At 39.1% G+C, this 19,627-nt stretch overlaps 1 long non-coding RNA gene across 5 annotated transcripts in view; it reads right to left on the bottom strand.

Moving 5' to 3' along the window:
* Positions 1–4,272: 4,272 nt before the first annotated feature.
* LOC123795155 (uncharacterized) overlaps positions 4,273–19,627 on the bottom strand; it is a 51,468-nt gene continuing 36,113 nt past the window's right edge. For all 5 annotated transcript variants that reach the window (XR_015726364.1, XR_015726365.1, XR_006780350.2 and 2 more), the window contains 3 exons: positions 13,252–13,380; positions 12,978–13,120; positions 4,273–4,740 (listed from right to left, as the gene is read on the bottom strand). This is a non-coding gene — a long non-coding RNA (uncharacterized LOC123795155). The remainder of the gene's footprint in view (positions 4,741–12,977; positions 13,121–13,251; positions 13,381–19,627) is intronic.

Genomic DNA, 19,627 nt, shown 5'->3' with positions numbered 1-19,627 from the left:
TCTTATACATCATTTTATCTACTTCTGCCTTCCCAGTATCTAATGCATTGTTTTACACTTAGTAGACACAACAAAAGTACAGTAATAAATACTGTAAATTAAAAATTGGGAAAGAGACTTTCAAAATGCTAGCAAATCCTGTGTAAATCCTGAATGAGGAAAAGTTGTATTCTACAAGAAAATACCCAAGCTCATTGACTCGTGGGGATGTGTATAACAACCAGCCGGTGCTATGTAATGAAGGCCACAGCTGAAGTTTGGAAACTGCACCTGTCCCTACATGGCTGGAGAGGCTCTGGACATCCCCCTGGATACACATGAGAATGGACTCTTTAACGGACAAGGAAACAAAAAGAAGTGGGAGAAGCTATTCTGAGGCTCTGATATGTGTGACTTCACCTACCAAATATCCAGCAATCAGAAAAGTGGCTTCGGCAAAATTGGCTGGTAAACCAGTAACCTCGTCATTCACAAAGTTGTCACCATGGAAGACGATGATCTGAAACATTTTGTTGACTGCTTAACTTCAGAAGAAATCTAACGGGGATTAAAGAATTTTAATGCATTTCTTTGAGGTACAAAAACAAGTGACTGATAGGATCTAATGGGATCCCGAAGATCAAGTCATGGTAAATAACTTCAGTTCTGAGTTTGGATATGATTCCAAGTTTTGAACATTGAAGAAATATCTGATCTATCGAATTAGGTCATAATGCTTTCAGCAAAATATTTGATGACGTCCCTCATTATATCTTTGAGTTGCACATCATTTAAGCTCCCACCTGCTTCTTCCAGACTGAATTGATTGTACTCTTCTATGGCCACTCTACACGAATGTATACTGGTAACAGAGCACCTGTCATGTTACATTTATCTGTTAACACGTCTATCTTTCCCAACTTACAAATTCAGACGTTTTTGTTTTTCATCTTAGCATCTAGACCAAGATAAGGCATTCATTAAATTTTGTGGAATGACTGAATAGAGTTACAAGTTTAAGTACAACAGATCGGGACTAATCTGCCTGGATAGAGTGTTACTGTGTTTTGTCTTTGAAATTGTTCAGTTCAACATTTTTATCAGTAACACGGAAGACATGATTATCTAATTTATTCATAATAAAAGATTGGAAAAGATAGTTAACCTAAGAGGTGACAGAATCAAGATAAAGAAGAACTCAAAGGATGATGAAGTGAAATTTAATAGGAATGCATTAAAATCTAGTGTTTAAATGTAAGACATCAAAGACTTGAGTACAGGATGGAGAAGAGTTGACCACAATCCATAGGAAGATGGATTTCAGTGATCCGTAAAGTGAACACCAGTCAACATTGCCAAGAGAAACCAAAATAGATGAGTAAGCTCAAGCTGTACTCATAGCATTCAACCTTCTAATCACTGAGGCCATCCAGGACCATGCTGGGAACAGAGGTGCCTGATCCAGGATGCCATTTCTTATGACAGAGACAAAAGTAGAGAGTATTCAGAGGAAAGTGATGAGGATGGTAGATAGCTCCAAAATCCTTGATCTAGTAGGGAGCTGTTGAAGGAACAGTATGTTTTGTTTGGATAAGAGACACCTATGAAGCTATGTGATAACTGAATAACTGATATGGGAGGAAGGAATATGCTTGTTACTCCGTATTATACCAAGGGCTAAAGGTGGTACACGTTGGTATGTGGTTACTAGATTATTAACTGTAGGAGGGCCAGGAATATGTGTGTCCTTTTACCACAAGAGCTTCAGCACTTTTAACATAGTGACCAGTAGCTAGTAGGGGCTCAGTAAATCGATATCTAATGGATAAATACTTACAATTTGAAAGAGAACTTAACTCACAGCCCAATAGTCCTGAGTTCAAATCCAGATACTACGCTCAGGAATTGTAAAACCTTGCACAAGTATAGCTAGCCTCTCTGCACTTGTTTACGCATGCTCAAATAGGGGTAATAGTACTATCTGAAGTGGTTCACATGATGTTTATGACTAGCAAATGGGATCATGTGAAAACTCTTTAAATAAATATATAAAGTACCATATATGTGGCATGTAATAACATTAAGATACAGTCATATCGAGCTCAAAGAAAGGACTTTCTAGTTATTAAATCTTTTCAACAATGAAATGGGTCACCTCACGAATTCACCAAGTCTTAGTCATTGGAAGTGGTCAAGCAAGGTTGGATGACATCTCCAAACAATGTGGCAGAGGTCAAGTTTTGCCTTATAGAAGATATCCAATTGGATGGCCACGATGGTGCCCTCCACTGTTAGGATTCTTTCATTGTGGGCAGTGCTATTCATCCTTTCTGGCGTAATTTCATCAATCCCCTCATCGTCGTTATGAAAATTTTAAGCATCTTCTGATGCTTCTCCGGTTGGACTTGGAGATGCTTCAGGTGTACTTCTTTCAGCCTGTTTTAATAACTACTGAGTTTGTAGCAACTCCAATTCTTCATGACTTTCAAGTAGGCAATTTATTATCGGCCTCCCTGGAGCGGAGTTTCCTAACATCTTTTCTTAGGTGACCTAACACATCTGAGAGAAGTGACATTCCCAGTAGTAACAGTGGCTCATTATGACAGCAATTCTCACCTAGGTGAGAGAAAGAGCCATTCACTTTTTGGAGGGCATATCAGAAATGGGATTGGGAAGGTGACAAACCACTTCAGTACATTGTATCATGTCAACTTCTCCCCACTTTAAGAATTAAAGGATCTATGTTCATGATTCCATTTCGCTCTATGTTACAGAAATCTTTGACAGTGGCAAGACTAGTGTGAGGTTCAAGGAAACACAGTTCAAGGCTGGCTCAGCTACCTGGAGAAGACATCAAAGATGAAAATTGATTCTAGTTGCTGGTTCTGTCATCTTTGGCATGTGTCTAATCCTCATGATCCTAAGATTGCTGCTCTGTCTCCAAACATTTCATCTATACCTCAAGCAGGAAAATCAGAGAAAAATGAAGGGCAAGAGGACAAAGCCAGCGGAGTTTATCCCCTTCTAAAGAGCTTTCAATAAGTTCCAGGTGGTGACTTCCTCTTACAGCTCATTGAAAAGGTGGGAGATTGAATATTTTAACTGAATACATTGTTGCTCCCAAATAAATCAGGATGCTGTTTATAAGAAAAAGGGAAGAATGGATGATGAGTAGGTGATTAGCAGTGTTTGTCACAATTTCCTTTTTCAGTTCAAGTTACAAATGTTTATTGAGGAACTACTGCACAGACACTGTGCCAGCACTGGGAATATGTAAATGAAGACATGGACTCAGTTCCTATATTAGAATGAAGAACTGCACAGTATCCATAAAGAACTTTCAAATAGTTCAACTTGAGATTCAGAAGAGGAGCGATTTATTTACCTCTTGTCTGTAATTAAGGAATAACATTTTAGCAAACGAATAGAAGTTTGAAGTTTTCAGGAAAACGAACTACAGGAAGAATCATTGGTTAAAAGCCAAATTCACCATGGATTTATTGTGGCTTTCTGGAATTTTGAGAAAATTATTACTCATCATTAGGAGTAAAAAAATGTCTATTTAATAATACACGTGTACCTAATATGAGTGATTTACGAAATTTTTAATCTAACACTGAATTATTACATAAAATAATAATTGGAAAAATCTGTCACTATAGAAATTATTTCTCTTTTCCCTTTTGTAAATTTATTTATCAGAATTCAGAATTTTAATCATTTATGCTTTGACTATCGCAAATTTTCAAGTTCAACATTTTATATGGACAAAGGTGCCTTTGTGTATTCCAGTTCTCCTGTTGGGGGTGACCCTCCTCTATTCTCTGCTAATCCCCATCTCTGGCCTTAAACACCTGGCCTTGAAATTGTTCCCTTACTTATTATTTCCAGCATGTGCTTTGCTTTCTCAACAGATTTTAACACTTAGGGTGCAGAAGTCTTGCTTATTTTTACATATTACCTGGTCTGATGCTCTGACTGTCCCAAGTGTCTATGACAAGATGAGAAATAAACAACTACATGCTTTCTGGGCTGCTGGGTATTATCATATCCATAGATAATTAATTACTGAGGCAATAATCAGGACAGTTCATTTGGTTATTAAAACACTTCCCATTATGTAACTCTTTCCCTGAAGACTTTTCCAAAGTATTCTGAGATTATCGTCTGTGAGCCTCCCAGCAACCCTATGAGAGGAGTGAGGTGGCTGTTTTTGTCTTCATGGTGTTGATCAGAAAATCGAGGCTCAGAGAAGTATAATGAAGCAAGATCACACAGACAGGGAACTGAGTCTTTTTTTTTTTTAAAGATTTTATTTATTTATTTGACAGAGACAGCCAGCGAGAGAGGGGAACACAAGCAGGGGGAGTGGGAGAGGAAGAAGCAGGCTCCCAGCGGAGGAGCCTGATGTGGGGCTCGATCCCAGAATGCTGGGATCACGCTCTGATCCAAAGGCAGACGCTTAACGACTGCGCCACCCAGGCACTCCGGGAACTGAGTCTTAAACTCAGCTCCCCTCACCCTCAGTTCACTACTTGGTGCACTACACCAAGATGCTTCAGTCTCGATGTTGGTTGAAGACATACCTTCCCCTTGACATTGTCACTTAGAGGACCCAGAAGCTCCTGAGTCTAACTCCAGTTTGACATGACGAATATGACTGGTGATCCAGGAGACTGCGCCCACTTCTCCTCAAGCTGATGCGTACAACTTCTCAATACCACTTTCAGGGCCATTTTTGAAGTTTAAACACACCTTCTGCTGTGAGTGTACAAGAAGGAGAAGAATGAGCAGACAGCGTGGGAGCACCTTGTCTGATTCTCCCCTAGAGGCCCAAGATCTAACTCCAAAAAAGGAATTCTCTTTGCCTCTTGTCAGAGCTTAGAAAAAAAAAATTAATGGAAGCCCTGGCCATCAAAACACACTTCACACCGTGTTCTTAGAGCTGACTCCAGTTAGCCCTAAGGGAGATTTCCTCGGCAGCCAACCTGTGAGACCAGCCCGCTACACCTTCTGGCCCCAAATGAATCCAACTCCATTCTTCACTTGCAACATGGGCAACACTAAGGAATGAGGAGATGAAAATATTCAGGGTTCCTCTCATTCCAGAATGATTGCAAAACATCTATTTACATTGTGAGAGGAGACTTGGAGAGGACATTTTATGAGATTGTGGTAAATAGGGACAAACAAACACATGGGAAAGATAAAAGAGACAAATGCCATAAGGGAAAATCACTCTAAACCAAAATGTTTGTCTATTAATTAATGATTTAATTTGGGAATGATCTCATAATTTACAATGATCAGAGTTCTGTATGGGAAACAAGTAAAAGGTTTTTCTGCCATTTGATTAAAGCTCAGATACCTTTCTCCCAAAGCATAACCCCTTTGGAAATCTCCCTTTAAAATATATTAAATTTCTGTGCTAAATTAAAGTTCCAATTTTCATAAACAGCACATAAGATTTTCTTTTGGAACCCAGTGCCATTTCAAGAATTGTAGTTGAGCACTGCACTGTTAAACTGTTTAGAGACATTTTGACATATGGGGTACCACGAAGAGAAAAGTAGCTAGGAGAAGAGACACCTGGGTTTTTCCTTCTCTTCTGTAAATAAAAGGGTCATCTATGACAAGAGTCTTAACTTTAAAGGTCCAAGTTTTTTCACCTGCAAAGAAGAATGGGGCGGGAGAGGTGGTCTCAAAGTCCTCCCCTTTCATCATTATGATTTCTGGGCTAATAATAACTAACTAAAGAACTGTAGACAAGTAGGCCAAATATCTCCTGGTCAGGCACTATGACTCAAAGCAAAACCAGCACTGGTCCTCTTGCAAGGCACATATCCCTTTTCAGAAACTTCATGGAAATCCTACTTCATGGCTTTAGGTCATTGTTATTGCTTTTTATGCTTTAGATAGACTTTCTACCATTGGCTGAGCCTCTGGGCTCAAGGATTTACTCATTCCCCAATGTTCGTGTTTATACCCCTGGACATGGACATGGCTATTTCCCCTCCACAGCTAAGGTGACAAAATGAATCTTTATTGAGCTTTCTATGTGCCAAGCACTGTTCTAGGTGCTCAGGAATACAGTGGTGACAAAGCAAACGATATCCCTACTTTCATGGAGTTTCTATTGTAGAGTAATGAGACAAACGATCAGCAGGGAAGCAAAGCAAACACCAGGTAGAAGTCCAAAGAGTTTGAACAAGAGGATGATGCATTTCTTTCAGGAATTTCTCTTCTCCTTTCCCCTTTCTTCTATATATATATATATATGTTATTGTTAATGGCCTGAGATATGGAAAAAGGCATGAAATAAATATCTTAAGAAGTCCCTGGCTTCGTCCCAGTCAGGGTTAGCTAGAGCAGTGCAGGCTCTACAAGGTATGGTCCTGGATAATCCAAAGTTGGGAGTTTACTGGCCAAGGATAATGGTGCAAAAGTGGGACACAGGAGTGAAGGTGAGCCTCGAACGTCCTACATGGGAACAATAAGACAGTCAAAGAACTGTTAACTTGGGATTGTAGTAAATAAATTGGAAAAAAATAAGGAGGTAGTGAGTGGTCAGAAAATGGTAATATTGGTATTAGGATTTCAATTAGAAATAATAGGAGTTTGAACACTACATCAAAAACTAATGTTGTACTATATGTTGGCTAACTGAACATAATAATAATAATAGTGATAATAAAAAGAAATATTAGGAGTGATGACAAGTTTTAGGAAATGACTATGAGAGAGAATAGTGAAAGTTGGGTAGAGGCAGTGATTATTACAAACCAGAAGGTCAAGAAATTCAGAGGCCAGGTCCATGAGGGTATTCAAGTTCCTAAGAATAAAGATAGGAGCAGTGGAGAAGAAGTGATGGAAGCAGTGGTCAAAATCGTTAATGAATAAAATAGGGTCATTGGGGTATCAGGAGGTTAAAGAAGACAGGCTTTGGGAAGTAGCAGACAGGAGCAAAGTTTTGGAATTGGCAATGAGAAGAAGGATCCCTAATCTAACCTCCAGGCTCAGTGGCATGTGGGGTCACCATCCAGTGGAAAGAGTGTTATCAGGTCAAGCCAGGCTTCCATTAGAATAAAGATGAAGGAAAGATCAGTGAAGGTAGAGACTATCAGAGATTTTGTAGATAACCGATACTAAATTCTAGAGGGCATAATGGAAGTCTTGGAAGATGCAGAATTTGTCTCAGAATAAGGAATGTACAAAGAGGTATTGATAATGAGGCCAGAATTTTGAACTTGTCAAGAAGGATGTAAGGAATGATGGAATTTATCTTGATAATCTCTTAAAGGAAGATCCAGGATCAGACTTAATTACCACCATCTTGGGGGTCTGGCTTCATAGGCCATCTGTAGCGGCAAGACTAAGATGTGCAGGGGAGGGGTGGTCTTTCTAGGAGCAATTTGAACTTTGAGAAGAAGAGCAGAATGGAGGAAGGTGGTCTTAACAAAATAATAGGAAATCAGTAGGTTTCTCTAGAGTCCTATAAGAGAATCATTTTGGAGCTGACCCTGCTCCAAAGAGAGATATTTGTATGAATTTCTGAGGGTATAAACAAGTACTAATGATAATACGGCATGTCCTGGCCTGCTAAAATGCCCCAGTTAATCTCGCCATCTCTTCCAACTTAAATACCACATATTCAAAGACTAACTGAATTATCGAAAGATGTTAAAAAGATATCTCACACTTGTAAAGTGCTTTATAATTTCTAAAATTCTTTTTAAAATATATTTTACTTATTTATTTGAGAGAGAGAGTGAGATAGAGAACACTAGTTGGGGGGAGGAGCAGAGGGAAAAGCAGATTCCCCGCTGAGTAGGGAACCCAAAACTGGGCTCGATCCCAGGATCAGGGACCTGAGCTGAAGGCAGCCACTCAACCGACTGAGCTACCCAGGCAATCCTGTAATTTCTAAAATTCTTTAATATACTTTATCCCACGTGAGCCTCCTGACAATTCCAAGTTTGCAGGGCGAGTATTTTTTTCTCCATTAGATCTAGAAGAAAACTGAGGGCCAGAGAGGTTAGTTGATCTGCTTGAAAGCACACAGCTAGGTAACAGGAAAGCCAGGGCTAGAAGTTAAGTTTCCTAATTTCATGTTTGGTGTTCTTTTTGCTCTCGCACCGTGCCTGCTTTCAAAACAGTCTCAATTCAGCTCCACCCCAGCCCTTTTTTGGTCTTCCTGTCCAATAGCTGTCCTGGAAATTCTTGTAAATATCTTAGGCATCACCTTTTCCTGGGATTGGTATTGTCAGATGCAAACTATTTTTACCATTTTTTTCTTCTGATTTCATAAAACTTTCCATTTCCAAATCACACAGTTCACAGCCCTGTTAAGCAAATGTATCTGCAAAAAGTAATGTGAAGTAAATCAGCTGAATTAAAAAATTCCCTGCTTTCGATCTCTATTTTTTTTGGCTCAGAACATAAGCCGTGGAAATTCCAAGACTTCCATGTAAAAAAATTAGAAAAGCTTGCTTGTGATTTGCCACAATATAGCTAAAATGGGACTTAAGGAGAATATCCTGTTTTTGAAGACTTTGTGCCAGGATAAATAGGGTAAATACTAAACGATTAGAACGTTTAAAAAGGAAATTGTAACACAAATATTACATTGTCCTTATGGAGATTAAAACATTTTCTAAAAATTCCCTAGGCAGTCATTTAAGAATCCAAAAGGGAAAATAAATAAATGCCAAAGGGAATAAATAAATAAGTGAGGAGAAATGCTGGATGCAAAAATAAAAGTAGAAAGCTTAGACCTAAAAGATTTCCCATTGGGAGGATTTGGGCGCCTAAGGTCAGTGGACTCCATTATTTCCCCCATTCCAGGGCTGAGGCCATGTTTGTGCCAGATGTCAGGAATTTTCAGAAGCCAGCAGGCACCAGGCAACCTGACATTTTCCATGACTTTCAGGATTCTACAGGAGAAATGATTCAGGCAGCAATTTTAGTTTCCTCTCAGGGCTGTTCTTTTTTCAAGCAACTGCTATAACACCAGTTTTGGGTTTTGTTTTGTTTTGTTTTGTTTTCAGATTAGCAAACTGGACAGAACTTAAAAGTGATTGTGCCATGTAACTAACTCATCTTCAAAGCAGTGAATCCAGAAAGACCACCGTGAAGGTCTATTGGATGAAAGTTCCAAGACTATAAATGACAGGTTCGTGTTGGAAGAGATCTGAAAATCATCTAATCCTGTGGTTCTCAACCAAAGAGTGGTGAGCACGTGCAAGCGCCAGGAACAATAATTAATCATTAATAATGATGTGTTGCCATTTGAAAATGATTTTTTCTTAAAAAATAGATTAGATTGCAGGTGATTCCCATGACAAACGCATCATGCTTCCTCACTTGCATTCTGAAGTGCTTTCCTGATCAGAAGTAAAGAGTGGGATTACAGCCAGTTTGCCTTGGATTGCTCATAACTCTTGGTCTATCTTATCTATGACAGGGTGAGTAAGATAACCAACATGGTGCTAATTATTCTAGTTGTTGCAATTCAGAAAAAAAAAAAAAAGTACCTGCCAAAGTATTTGTTTTGCATCTCTGTGAAATATTCATGGGTTTCACCCAAACCTGGGTCTGTGAATGTCAAAGTCATCCATTCTATACTATTGTGAGAAAAATTCGAGTTCTTCTGATCAAACCCAACCCCATCAGATGTCATGCAGGGTTCAGTGACTGCTAGAATCATGGTGAATAGCAGCAAAGCCAGGGCTGGAACTCAAATCCTAAGAGACCTCTCTTTCCACCAATCGGTGATGACAGCACATCTGCCTTTAGGGTCACACATGAAAAATAAAATGATTTTTGAGTAGTTCCATTGAATGTCACCAGGAAAAAAGAATGCACGGCCATTTTTAAAAAGATTTTATGTATGTATGTATGTATGTATGTATGTATGTATGTATTTGAGAGAGAGAAAGCACGTGGGCAAGTTGAGGGAGGGGCAGAGGAAGAGAATCCTTAAGCAGACTCCCGCTGAGCTCAGAACTCCAAGCCAGCTTGATCCCACCACTCCTGAGATCATGACCCGAGCAGAAACCAAGAGTCTGACACCTAACCCTCCAAGCCACCCAAGCGCCCCAAAATGCATGACCATTTTGAGGAAAAGGACATAAAAATAATTCTTTAAAGATCAGACGTGCAAAAAAAGTAAAACAGATAATAATAAACTTACACAACGTAGCATTTGATTTGTTGTGGAAAAGGAGAGTAACATCTAAAATATTTCAAAAATTAATATCTGGCAGCCACAACACATTCTTTCTCTGTCGCACTTAATAAGTCTATTATCTAAATCATTCCCACATTATCCCTGGGAGATAAGCCCATTTTACAGAATGTAAACAGCAAAGAAATTGTGTCACGGTTTTACAGTATTATACAATTGGAGGCTGTATAGTACAGCAAACTAATTCCACCTCGTGTTTTTTGAGCAACCTCAGATGAGTTACTTTGCCTCTCTAGGCCTTGGTTTCCCCATCTATAAAATGGGGATAAAAAAATATCACCTATCCAGTGGGATTATCTCAAGGGTTGCATGAGCTATTACAAGGTGGAGTGAATAACATGTTTCATGGTAAACAGAAAATAATAAATATCAGATCTCCAGAGAGAAAGGGAGATCGTATCTGAACTCTGATTGGAGATCTTTCTCTATTGGATTCTGCTGAAAACTGATAATGCACCATTCAAAATACGTCAATCTTTTTATTATTTTAGGCCAATAATGTGAACCAGACTGTCTATAGTTTGGGTCACGAAGAGAGGAAGAATAGAGAAATTGAGTGACTAAATGTGTTTGTCCCATTCTCCATTTTCTCTGTTGCTGGGGTGTGTGTATGTGTGTGTGGTGATTATTATTGGAAAACAGAATTTTCTGGAATCCAGAACAGAAGGTTGAGGCATCATCTCAAAGGCTACCCATCACATACTGTAACCTGGGGACGAGGCTGACACGGAGCGATTCAGATCACTGTGTCAACACCGGGCAAATGATGTTCTAGAACAGTGGTTTTTCAAGTGTGGTCTCTGACCAGCAACATCAGCTTCACCTGGGCGGGCACTTGTTAGAAATACACATTTTCAGACCCCACCCCAGATCTACTGAATCAGCGACTCTGCAAGGTAGAGGGGAACAGCATCTGTGTGATTCCGATATTCTAAAGTATGGAAACCTCTTCTCCAAAGAGTCTTTCCCAAGGAGATCCCTTTTTCTGCTTAGGCTAGCCAACAAAAGGGACCAGAAACACACAGCTGTGCCTAAACTGCTTCTTAGCGTAGAGCCTCCATATGGGTTAGTAGTTTTGTTCTGGAGAAGATGAACCATAGAAAAATGTGTTAGGATGAAAGGAAACAGTACTTTGTGTTCTTGATCCAAAAAATTCAAAAATGAAGGAAAAAAAGAGTCATAATATTCTAAGTTCTCGTTGTAGTTTGCTTTTCCTGTAGGTTTAACGTTTAATAACTTATGAACTGGACAAGATCTTGGCATTTCTCTAGTCCAACTAAAGCCTCAAAGAGCCATCATGTTACCAAATAAGGCGGTCTGCACCAGAGAGCACAATTAAAACTCAGGCCTCTGGCCTAAAATTAACTGTTTTTCCAGTGGATTAATATACTATGCTACTTTTTGAAAAACAAAAATGTCATGGCAACTGAGGGAAGCTAAAAGAATTTTTCTTCAAAAATTCGAATCTGACCAATCACTTAACCCAGTTTCCCAATGCCTGTCTTACAGGCAAAATACTTGCTCAAGTGAACAATGGCGCTGTTATTGTCCCTAAGGGGCTGATTATCCAAAAAGTTATGGAGGAAATTGTCCTGAATGTTATGGGGTTAAGCGGTGAGTAGAAGGATCAAAAAATGGCGGGGGAGGGGATGAGAATCTCCTAGGTAAAGGCTTACAGTGTTTAAAAACTTCCCACTCCCCAAACATGCACTTGCATCCCAGGAGACTCTAAGAGGGGTGTCCTTCTCCCTCCCCTCAAGTTGAGATTAAATCACTGCTCTTGAAGGAGTAAGTTTCCACTGTGAATTATAGAATGCATTCTCCCTTGTAAGAGGACACTGATTTAGCATCAAAGTTCAAAGCCCCTGTAAAAGATAGAAATGTCTGTGTAAGAATGTCTGGAATGACTGTATCAGGCTTTCTTGGGGACTGAGAACTTCACATTGATAGGAGAGGCATTGCAGTGTGGTTATTGGAGCTGCCATGTGACGGTAACAGAAGAATGTGGGGGTGTTGGGTGAAACAAATTAAAAACAAACAACATGATATACACATAACTGAGTGAATTACAAAATATGGTCGTCCTAACACTCAGATAGTCTATCATTAAGTATTTACAAATTATTCTCGAGGAATCAATCGTAAGGTAGCTCTGCACTATTTTCTTTTCCCAGCAGATCTAAACCCAGTCTCTCTTTCCACAAGCCCATGACATCAAAGCCTTCCATATGTTTCACATACAAAGGGTACTAATTCAAAGCTTCACCGCCCTTTCCTTAACAGATCTTGAAAAGTCAGCCATCTTCTTAGAAATTCACCTCTAAGACCTGTGTCAGCAAGTTGTATGCATTTGTCCCTGATTTTAACACAGAGGCACTATTTTTAGTACACCAGAAAACAGTTAAATGAGATCTCTAGCATTGCCGTTGGCCAACAGGGAATTTGTATATCCCACATCACTAACCTAGCTCGGTGAGCTGCTAGTTACACATATCCACAAAGGAGAGAGTGGTTAGGCAGCCCACAGGAAATATAACGCAATGAATCTAACCCTCTCTCTAGTGGTCAGGATAGGACAAGTTTGTGGAGGGAATGTGTTGTGGTGCAAAGAATAGAGAAAATTCCTGTACTCAGAAGAGAAAGGTCTGCTCTTAGTAATGTCTGATCACCCCATTTATTCACCAACCTCACATGCAAGAAAAAGTGGCACCCCCCCCAAAAAAAACTTGGAATGTTTCAAATATATTCTAACCTTAACACCAACAATTCTACTGCTGGAATAGAATTTTACAATCCAAAGAGATTCTCACACAGGTCCTTAGGGGTCATATAGATGGATATGGACTTCAGCATCCTCTGGGGTGACACAACCAGAAGAAATCTGGGTTCACATACCTGAGAGAGTACACAGGGAAAATTATTTATCATTATGTAAATTTATCATAGAGAAAATGTACACATTGTGTGGTGGTTTAGAAACAAGGTTCTAGGGGTGACTGGGTGGCTCAGTCAGTTAAGTGTCTTACCTTTAGCTAAGGTCATGATCCCAGGGTCCTGGGACCGAGCCCTGCATCAGCAAGGAGCCTGCTTCTCCCTCTCTCTCTGCCACTCCCCCTGCTTGTGCTTTCTCTCTCTCTCCGTCAAATAAATAAAACCTTAAAAAAAAAAAAAGAATCAAGGCACTATGTATACAAAGTGAGATGATGAATCTTAAATATATGGCTCGGACTATAAGACAATTTTTAAATAGATATATAAAACACGATGTTATTTATGTAAATTAAATGTACACAAAACCATACCCATTTTGCAAGAACATATGGGATAAAAGATACACATCTAATACATTAGAATGGCTACCTATGGGGAGGTGGAATGGGAATGAGGGATAGAAATAAAATGGAACAATTTTTTAAACAGAATAGGAGTCTTGCTTTGACCAGTGACGATCATATGCCATGAAAGGAGGAAATCATTAACTCAATCTTCTGCATCTGATATCCAGAAAAAGAAAAATAATAATAATTATTTTTTATAATATCTTTTTATTGTTATGTTAGTCACCATACAGTATATCCTTAGTTTTTGATGTAAAGTTCCATGATTCATTATTTGCGTATAACACCCAGTGCACCATGCAATACGTGCCCTCCTTAATTCCCATCACCAGCCTATCCCAGTCCCTCACCCTCCTCCCCTCTGAAGCCCTCAGTTTGTTACACAAACGATATTTGTTAAGATAATTGCTGCCCTGCTGCTCCAAACTCTTTATCTCTTTCTTTCAACTCCTCATTGAGGAACTTCCCTTCCTCTGATCCTCATTCATCAACAATAGCGATCCTGCCATTAGAGAACTAATATGAATAACTCCTTCATATTGTTTCTTGTGTCCCGTTGTCTTATTCACCTGAATACAATTTTTTATTACTAGATAGAAAGAAATGCTTGAATAAAATAGCCTGTCCCTTTACGATGGATTTAAGGCCAAGGCGAATGGGAGAATATTTGGGAGCATAGGGAGCACTCCACGGGAGCTAGGTCACAGACATCAAAGGTCCTCAGAGATCTGTGACCGTAAACTGAAAATTTGAATCAGATCTCATCTGATTAAAAAAGGAATATCACAAGTGACTGATTATTCTCTTCTCTCTTTGAAAGTTGGATCAGAGTAGAAGTTTTCAGGTCAAGATTGACCCCCATCATTCTTCCTCAGTGCACACTTGATCATTCAGTGACTGTGTCTACTTTAACCTACTAAGGCCTTTGAGACTTTGTGAGTAGAGCAATAAAAGACTGATTAAGATAAAACACAGTTTGCTGGATGTGTTGTCCAGAGAGCTGCCCCGTACGATCTTTTCCATCAGCTATGTCACGCTGCCCAGGCGTCTGGATTCCCCCCACCAAGGAAGGGAAGGGGTTACAGTGAGAGGCTCTCTTTTATGTATTAACAAAAGGGCAGGTGTTTGTAGGTGTGCGGAGGAGGCTTCTGACGTTTCTTGTTCTGCGGATTATGTTTAACTTGTCATCTTGTCATCTTTCTTTTGTGTTTCTTATATTCCCCCTTTAACATCTTCACCTTGTTTTAGTGACTCCTTTGTTCCACAAGATGTTAAGGGTCATCGAGCTTTCGTAGCCATTGTCAAGACACTGTCATTCCCTCAGGAAGATCAGTCACTGCGTTTGTCCCCTTCTCCCTGGTAACTTCTTTGTGGAGTTTACGGTGTTAGGACACTCTTCTTGTTCTTTGCTCAATCTTGATTATTCGGTCTTCCCGGTGTCGTAAGGCAATGAAGGAGCATAGTATCTGGCCTGTCCTCAATAGGTTTACCTTCCAAAAATAGTTTATAATAAGATCATTTCCAAATAAGAGTATTGGCATCTCCTCTTCTCCCTCTCTTTCTCTCTCTTTCTCCTCCTCTCTTTTTACCTGACTTAGGAGCATTTCTGTAATAATTATTTGACCAACATGCTCTGTGACTTCTGAGAAAGATCCAGATATTAAGTTGTCAGTTGCTCAAAAAATAAACAATTTTAAGACACCATTAAAGCTGGTATTCTGTGTTAAGTGGTTGGATTTAATTTTGGTCATTTGTGGGAGTTTAAATTCTATTATGATGTCCAAATAAGAATAAAATTTCATCTATATTGTTTGTCTAAATTCCATGTGGCTTAGTATTTCAGGGAACTGGAAAATCCATCTCAAAGACACGTAGAAATGTGTTGGCCAGGCTGGATGCTGCCAGTTATTCTCACCAGTCATAAGACCAGATTAGAAATTAATGATACAGGAAGGATTTCTTTTCCTTTTGGTTTCTAAGGAAATACTGCTGAAATTTATGGACCCAAAGGGAAGAACTGGATAGATGAATAATATTCCAGAATAATAAGAGCAGGTGTTGGTCATGGTATAGCCTTCTCTCATTATCTTTAGGAGAAATTGAGACAAACAGCTTTCCTTAAATGCGTTTCTACCCTGATACCTGGGCCAAAAATATACAATTCTTCAAAAAACTCTAATAATTCAAAACAAAATCTCATTTGCCCCTTTCTCTTCAGAAAGATTTGTCAGAAAAGAACTATGATAAACAAATCTCCAGTAAAACTAAGCAATATAACAAAGTTGACCATTTCTTTTATCATTTCTTCATATTAATTTAATAATTTTGTACAAGGAAATTCAAAATCTACATTTCAAATGTTATTACAGCTGATGTGATGGCAAATACATGGGTTGCTAGCTTTTCCCCCAGCAGCCTTGATGTCACCACACCACCACACACATGTGGTGGGGAAGAAGATGGAGCCAAACACTAATGTTAAGAACTGAGCGAAGGCCCTGCTGGGAGGCAGTTGTGCTGCAGTTAATGGAGATGATAGGGAGGGGAGAGTGGAAAAGCATCATTCAAGGCTTGAAGAGAGCTGGAAAACATGGCTGAGAAATGAGCGGAGGGAGCGATTTGGAGTTGTGTTCTTTTCTCCCCCTCTTTGTTGCATTAGAAGCGTTATTTCAGTTTGCTGTATTGCCACTGCAGGGCAAAAAATCAGCCAGATCAATGCAGCGCTGGCCAGAAACAACAGGGCAGTGCTAGAGCTCAGCTAGAGAAGACGTGAGTAACAACAGATGCGGACAGAACAGGGACTCCTGGGAGTTCCTTCTACCCTTTCCGCTCCTCCCTTTCTAAAAGCTGAGGTGGTAGTGACTTTGTGTGTCAGCTTGGCCAGGATAAATTACATTTCCAAGAATTAATTTTCCCGTTATTTCCAGTTAGACCTCCTGGGATGACGTTCCCTCCCAACCCCTATTCCTGAAATGTTCCACAAACATCACAGTAAACCTAGAATTTAGCCTTTCCATGAAAGTTAATTAATACTCTCAGGAGACCATGAGCTTACAGGCACACTTATAGGACATCTGATACCCACATTAAGAAACAAACTGAAAGATCTATATCTTAAAAATAACCAGAGAGATAAATGATTTAAAGTAAGTAGAATTACCTTCAAAAAGACGAAGAAGATATCAATAACACAAAGAACAAGGAGCTATATGTTATAACCACGTGGAAATACTGTAGTAGAAATGTAAAATTTGAAATACTATTGTAGAAATATAAGACTTGAAATAAAGGACTCAATAAGTGGTAAAATAAAGAATAGATACAGTTAAAGAACAAGTTAGCGAGCTGGAAGATGAGAGCGATGAGAGCCCTAAGAAGAAGTAAAGTTGTGGAAAACAGTTTTTAAAAATTTAGTAAGGGACATGATGGATAGAATTAGAAGAATCAACATTTACTTGAGAGTCACAGAATAAGAGAGAAAAACAACGAAAAGTAAAGGGATGTCTGAGGGAATAAAGACAAGAATTTCTCGGAATTAGAGAAAGGCGTAAGAGTTTGAAGAAATGAAAGGGCTCATAAGGTACCAAAGGATATAATTAAGGAGAAACGTGTGCTTAAACATCCTGTAATAAAATATAAAAATATATATATAAGAACACCAAAAAATCTCAAATACTGCTGGCACAAATTACAGGTCACCCATAAAGAAATCGATATAAAACTAATGTTGGATTTTACAACAGTAACCTGGATGCAAGAACACAATAGATTCTTTTTTGAAGGAAAAGAATTTTAGGTTTATATTTTCACAACCAACTAGGGTATTATTTAAATGTGATAGAAAAACAAATATCTTTTTAGGCATATAAGATCTCAGAAATTTACTATACAAGAACCTCTTTAAACACCTTTCGGAGAAAGCATGCTAGCCAGAAGAGCAAGACATCCAGAAGGATGCTATAAACAGTGTTTCAGTTATCCAGCCTGGGATGATAAATCTCCCCAAAACTCACTGGTTTAAGATAACAGCAGCCTTTCTTTGCCCACTAATTTGCAAATTAGGCAGGGCTATGAGGACAGTTCTATCTGCCTCACTTAGCTGTACGTCTCCAAGGTTGGTATTAGGAATGATCTGAAGGCCCAGTCACTCATGTGACCAGTATCTGGGCTAACGAGACTCAGTCAGCTGGGGATTGGAACAGCTGGAGCCCCTTCAGTATCTCAAATGTAATGTAGACACTCCAGGTGATCTTTCCAGCCGAGTGGCTTTGAAGTAGCCAAACAACATATTGACTTAGGACTCCCAAGGCATTTGCCTCAAGAGAGAAAGTCAGACAGAAGTTGGATTGCTTTTTAACCTAGCCTGTTCCGTCTTATCTGTCGAGAGCTGTGAAGGGTATGAGATTGCACATTACTTGCAAGCTAACGAGTTAGGCTGCCACTGTTCCATGGCTGCTGACAGAGGCACCAGACTCCTGGGTCAGAGACAAAAGGCAGTTCATTACTTGCAGCAACAGCAGTAGACAGGAAAAAAATGTTTTCTTTCACTGCTTCCTTGAGTTCTAATTCTCACAGCGTGATGCAAAGAGGGCCACTGACAATTTCTTACACACTAGATTGTATTTCAGAAGAGCACAGAGTTCAGAAAACCCATATAGATTTTACTGGACAGGAAGCATGCTCGTCCTTTGCTCTGGAGAGATGCTGTCTCTATTCTCTAAGACCTTAAGCACATCTGCCGCTTCCTCCAGAAGGAGATACTCTTCTATCTTCTAAGTCAGTTCATTATTCAACTACCCTTCAAAGGGTAGTCTGGGGGGAGGGGTGCCTGGGTGGCACAGGTGAGTTGAGTGTCCAACTCCTGATTTTGACTCAGGTCCTGATCTCGGGGTGTGGGATCGAGCCCCACATCGGGCTCCACACTCAGCATGGAGCTGACTTAAGATTCTCTCTCCCCCCCTGCCCATCCCCTCTATGCGCTCTATCTAAATTAAAAAAAAAAAAAAGTTAGTCTGGAACAAATGTGGTCAGTGCCTCTGTGTGGAAGAAATAATGAAATGCAAGAGACCCATGGAGAATGGTCTCTCAGGAATTTCCTTTCTACTGCACGCTATTTGTCCGAAGGATCAATATTTACCATGGAAGATTGAGTCACAGGGACTTGTGCTTCCAACAAAGATAGAGTAACAAGGAACAGATTTACTTTCCTATCCGAAACAAACAAACTGGACAAAATACATGAAATAATGGTTTTCAAGAATCAGACAGTGAGTAATAGTAACCCTTGAGAAATGGGAAACCAAAGATAGAGGACAAAGGAGAATTTTTTTTTAAAGTGTGTGTGTGTGAAAATGTGTTAAGATGCATGTCTGCTTGCATAGAGGGAAATATAAAGGGTAGTAAATTGATAGGAAAAAAGAAGTATGTGTAAGTAAACCACTGAAAACCAAAAATAGAATAAAAAACTTTTAGATGGCCAAAATATAATTTATTCTACCTAAACAGAATCAGGAAGGGATTATTTTTAAGGAAAAGACAATAATTGGAAGATATGAAATGGTTTAGCAGAAGTAAGTCTTAATATAAGAGTAATTACAGTAAGAATATATATAGATAAACTCAGTGATCCAAAGGGGAGAGTCTCCACTTGTGATTGTAAAACCATGACCGGGAGTAAGTAGTTTTTATAAAAGTCACACAATTACTTTAAAAAAAATGATAAAGAGAGTTGAAAATAAATAGAGAAAAGGAGAATATATATCAAAAGAAAACCAGGGCAGAAATTTTAGCATCAAAACACATTTCAAAATAAAAATATCATAAGAGTCGAAGAGGGATGTTTTATAATGCTGAGAAAATGAACAATAGTTCAAGAACTTGCAATTGGTAATTGGAAGTATTAACACTCCCTCTCAGAAAGTTATATATGAAACAGAAAATTCTTGATAATTAAAATTAACTTTCTGTGATGAAAAGAGATTGGGATTTGATGTCAATTCCAATTGATATCACCTCTATTGGGTTCTAGTTCGTATGTCTATTTACTGACCCTGCTTCTTTCAAC

Source organism: Ursus americanus, chromosome 12 (genome assembly GCF_024610735.1).
Source record: "Ursus americanus isolate L20-20 chromosome 12, mUrsAme1.1.p, whole genome shotgun sequence".
In the NCBI taxonomy this organism is placed as follows: Eukaryota; Metazoa; Chordata; class Mammalia; order Carnivora; family Ursidae; genus Ursus; species Ursus americanus.
The sequence above is the reverse complement of the archived record's forward strand: the minus strand, read 5'-3'. Positions and strand labels throughout refer to the sequence as shown.